The sequence below is a fragment of the Trachypithecus francoisi genome, unplaced genomic scaffold (assembly GCF_009764315.1).
Source record: "Trachypithecus francoisi isolate TF-2019V2 unplaced genomic scaffold, Tfra_2.0 Lachesis_group7, whole genome shotgun sequence".
NCBI lineage: Eukaryota > Metazoa > Chordata > Mammalia > Primates > Cercopithecidae > Trachypithecus > Trachypithecus francoisi.
Window position 1 is genome coordinate 32,155,364 of NW_022681472.1, and position 5,400 is coordinate 32,160,763.

A 5,400-nucleotide genomic window follows, 5' to 3' on the forward strand; every position below is an offset into this window, starting at 1 on the left:
AAAATCCATAATTCTTTTCAAACTTAAGCTTTATTTATCCATGAAAAATCCACTTCTGGAGCCAGGTAAGGAAAGGTGTGATCCAATGTTAAAATGGGATCAGTTTGTGCCAAATGCAGCTGAGAGATCAGAAAAACAAGGACTGAAATATACCATTGAGCTTGACAAGGTGGAAGTCTGCAGTGATCTTGTCAAGAGTAGCACCCAAAGTAGAGGAAATGCAAGCCTGACTGGACAGTTTTGTGGGGAGAAGAGAAGGTGAGTAAGTGAAGACAAGGCTTGATAGATTTTGTTTTAAGGCAAACAGAGAAGTGAAACTAGATGATAAGAGGAGATTTGGAGGTTTCTTTTTCTTAGCTGAGTAGTGTTAGAACATGTTGTATTGTTGCAATTTTATAAAATCAGTGAGAAACGGATGAGACAGGAGAGAGGAGAGTCAGGCATCAGTACCAAAAACAAGGAGGATCCAGTGCACAATTAAATTTTGTAAAAAAAACCCTTAGCCTTTGAAGAAAGAATGTTTCACCCATGTAATCAGAAAACAGGATAAAAAAGGTCGAGTTGATAAATTTGGATAAAGTGGTACTTTTAATGACATATTTTATCAAATTATTTTACTGTTAGTTTTTCACATTGAAGGTTTTAATTCATCTGAAATTATATTATGGTGAAAGTTAGGGGTCTAATGTTATATTTTTCCAGGTGGATGGTCACTTGTTTCAGCATCATTCCCTGGTGCTTAGGAATGCCACCTTTATCCTCCAGGAAGCTCCCTCATCTTTAAAGGCTTATTTCTGTGCTCTCCGTTCTGCTTTTTTCATCTATTTGTGACAAATTGCACTATAGCAATTAGTATAGCTTTATAGTAAGCCTTGACAACTGATCAAACAAAACATGGCTTATGATTTTTCTACCACATTGTCTTAGTCGTTATTTTTAATCATCTAAGTATTGGCTCTATGTTTTTCCATTCTTATTTCTAGTATTGTTTAATTATACATATTTTTCTTTGATGAGACTTGCCAGAGGATTTTCCAATTGCATAGTTTTGCTTCTAGTTTTGACTTTTTGGTCTATTTAGTAAAAGTTTCCAGTTTTATGTAATGTCTATTTTTTTTTTTTACCTGTTTTGTTTCCTCTTTCAAAGTCTCTCCTTCTCAAAGGGAAATTTTTAAATCACATGAAATCAAATTATAAATGACAGAAAACAGAATTATAAAAGTGAAAAGCATTCCATAATATTAACTTTTTAAACATCTCAAGTGTAAATCTTTTCAAAATTAGTAAGTGGACTTTGTCACATTGAATCATGTTAGCCAATTGGTCTGTGATCAGTCTATATGGAAGTGACCATATGCTCTTAAAGAGCAACAAAACCCATCTTTCTCCAAAAATGTCTTCCCTAGGTACCCAAACTTGGCATTGCTCATTTCTATACAGACTAACATCTAACTATATTGGCCCTGGTAATCAAATACCAATAGTGGTTGGATCTTTCAGCAATAACCCTCAACATTAAGCATTCCATAACAATGACTGAGGAAGCTGTTTCAATATTCAAATTCAGAACGTCCGATGTGGGGATCTAAGAATCTCAAATTTAAATAAGCATTCTAGTTTATTAAAATAGCCATTCTAGAACCTCTCTCGAGAAATACTGCTGTAGAAGAGGAAAGAAGAGACCTTCACTTACCTGGAAGTAATCTCAGAGCTTGCTCCCTATTAGCACCACAACACCTTACTTTCTATTAGTTGATAATATAAGCAGTAAGACAGGAATATCTCAGAGGAGAAGGTATTGGGGTGATGGCACCAGGTAGGAAGTAGTTTTGAGGGTGCCAGGCTAAAGAAGAATACCAGTCAATTGAGTCTCATGCAGCACTGTCCAATAGAACTTTCTGCAATGATAAAAAAGCTGTATATGCACACTGTCCAACAGAGTACCTTACTAGTCACATGTAGCTACTGAGTACGTGAAATGTGGATAATTCAACTGAGTAACTGAATTTTAAATTTTACTTAATCATTTTAATTAAAATGTATATAGCCCCATGTGAACAGTGGTTATCATATTGGACAGCATAGGTCTGGAGCTTTGCCTAAGGCTGGGATAGAGATAGTGAAAAGAAACTTCATGCTAAATTAAACAATTTCTAATTTACAATTTTGCCAAAGGTCAAAATGGTTCTTTGTTATTAGGAATCCTAGTATCAGATCTTGATATCATGCTAGCAGGGAGAGTTGTAAAACTGATAAAATGTATTTTACTAATAGTTCCTGTTATTCTGCCAGTCACATAAATTGCCTTCAATTCAGAAGTTATTGAGATGTATTTTCAGGATATCTTGATGACGGTTTAGCAAATGATAGACCAAAAAAAAAGTAGGTGATAAATATCCTTAGTACATGCTTCCAAGTCTTTCAAGCTAATTTTTGGTACACATTGAAAAATGTATTGTGAATTTAGAAAATTGAAAAATATTTTTGACTGAGGAAATTTTATTAATAATGATGGCTAACACTTTCAAAACACTGACCACATGCCAAGGAGTAGACTAATGCTGTATGTGAATTATTTAATTTAACTTAGACAAAACCATGAGGAACACATTGCTATCAGTCACATTTGGAGATGGAAGAATCAAAGATCTGAGGAGTTCAGTAAACTGCCCAAAGCAGCACAGCCAGTCAAATGGAAACCATGACAGAAGCAAGGTCTGTTTTCCCCCAGAGCACCACAGTGTGCTTCCTCTTTCTATTTAAATCTTGGGGGTCTTGAGTCTGACAAAAACTTCCCTCCGACATTTAGTATTTTTAAAAGTCAGTTCTACTGTATGATAATTAAAATAAGAAACTTGAAAATGCTAATTGTTCATTAATTCCAAAACGTCTACCGAGCACCTGGGCAAGTTTGGGTTCGTGATAGTGAATCTGAGGTAGGTTTGAGAGCTTGAGAACTTGAGAAAGAAGCTGGAGTTCCTGAGAGCAATCCTGAGATAGTTATTAAGGATGAGAGATGGGGTGAGGGAAGAAGGGGAGGAGAGACAGGCTATTGAGTTGTATGAGGATAGGGTCAACATGGACTAAAAGGCCAGTGGTATTCCCCTGGTGGCTTAACCCAGGCATATTTTTAAATCAGACATAGCTTGTGCTTAATTCAGTTACTTGAGTGCAATAGAAATCCTCCCTCCTTCCATTCTCTCCACTTTAAACCTTGTTAAATTTCACTAAATTCACTAATGTGAGTGGGAGTGTTGTTGGTTGGTTGGTTAGTTAGTCTTGAGAAAAGTGAGAAAATTTAGCTTTACTGATCAGAAAGAGAAACCTGGAAATATGAAGAATGCAAAATTCTCTCCCCGCCTGACTCCCACTCCAATAATTCACATTATGTTATTTCTTAAATTTTCCCAGAGCATAGGATTTTGGGTTTAAGTCTATCTTATCCTGCTCTTGGCTTGTAGGAAGGCCTCAACTGAGATCCAGAAAACGTTTTAATTAAATACATATTTATCATTACAAACAGGATGCAATAGCTACCTAATTGCTGACCGTAAACCCTCTGACTGGTAGATGCAGACTGGCAGTCTTTTCTAACAAAGCATGAAATTCAAGTGTCAGAAGAGACCCAAAGGTTATCTAGTTCAATCTCCCCTTTGATCCTGGAATTCCTCTAAAACTTCCCTACCACACGATTGATCATTTGTTTTTTTCCTCTTGAATTCTTCCCTTGACAGAGAACTTAATAACTCCTGAAGCAGCTCATTTCACCTAAGAAACTTAGCTTTTACCTGTAGTCATATTTTATTTATCTATTTTTTTTTTAGGAACACAATCTCTTTATGTCTGCTTGAGATACAAATGTTAGTTTAGATGATGAGAATGAGGAAAATACTGGAGACAATGTATAGCTCCTGTGTTTGTCCCAGTAAACTCCAATGGAAAAAGAAACTAAACAGGATCTGGATAGTTTCGGTCTATTGTATCTAGCTTATCAAATCCACAGCCTGGTACTTCTGGAACAAGGCTGCCTCAGGGATGACAGTTAAAGATGAAGATGGCAAATATAAGCAATTCAACATGTCTATGCAGGGCAGTCTGATGTCTCCATACGTTTTCTAAAATTCCATATTTGGTCAGAGCTGGGAGTGAGAGCAGGGTGCTTGCCTGTTTCAGTCCCACTGCTCCTCTGATTCTGCTTTCCTGCCTTAGAGGAGAACAGGTTTAGATCCTCTAGGGGCTGGTGGGGCCATGCCCTTGGCAGCCTGCTGGGCTAACCAGTACTTCTATCTTTTGATCTTGGGCCTCTCCAAGTTTACCAGAGACACAGGTACCTTCATAGTACCGAGTCCATTTACCATCACCTCACACCAGTACTTGCCCCACCGAGTGAGGGGCTCTCCTGGGAACTTTTATGTATGTGAGGTGACTGCAACACCAAGATTCTTGAGGAAGTGGCAGGTAACTGTTTCAGGGTTCAGCTCCCGTTTGATATTGTTCTTCATCCCTACCTCCATGAGACAGCTTTTCGGAAATGTCACTGTTGCCTCACCTTCCTTGGTCTGGATCTTCTCTAACTTTCCTCCTGGCCTCAGCAATTTCTCCTCTTCAAACAGCTTCTTGTTTTCAGGTGATGCATATGCAGCCAGTCTCTGAGGAAGGAGTTGATTCCGGTCCACAGATTTCTTTACTGAGACCAGGTCACCCCGTACTCCAAGTGTCCACAGACTGCATGAAAATGACCTCCAGGTTTTCTTTGGGCCAGTGCTTTGTGTCCTCCACCAGCTTATTAATGTGGCGTCACTGGTGCAGGCGCAGCTTCTGGCCCTCCCCGGCCACTGGTTCCTTCCGTCCACCCAGCGCTCCACGATGCTCAGGGCCATGACAGTCCCATAGTCATAGTTTAATCCTTTGGAGCCATATTGAATGACTGAGATTTCTGGCCTAGATGATTGTCAGCCTTTTCTGACTCTTCCCTTCTCCTATCCTGGGTTACACATACCCAAAGTCAGCAACCATTTCCTTAGGACATTTTGTGGGAACTTTAGTCATCCTGGCTGCTTTCCCTGGAAGAATTTCCCATTTGTCTGTAACCTTTAAAGTATGACACCCACACCCAAACATAATTCCAGGAACACTCTGACCAACGCAGTATAGATCCAGATTATCACCTCCCTCTGAATGGACACGTCATTCCAGTAACATGAACTATATTTTAGTCATTCTTCGACAACAGTTATCAAATGGCTTAAGGATAATGTGCATTTTAATCCATGTTGCTACTTAACTCCTATTTTGAATCTGTCTTTTTTTCTTTACATTCTAGAAGATGGTCTTAAATGTATAATGGAAATCACAGGAACTTCAAAGTTAGAGATTTTCGGTATGCATATAGTCTACATC

The 5,400-nt window shown here is 38.4% G+C and overlaps 1 pseudogene; it reads right to left on the reverse strand.

The window, feature by feature from the left end:
• Window positions 1-3,734: 3,734 nt before the first annotated feature.
• LOC117079041 lies at window positions 3,735-5,049 on the reverse strand (annotated as a pseudogene).
• Window positions 5,050-5,400: the final 351 nt, after the last annotated feature.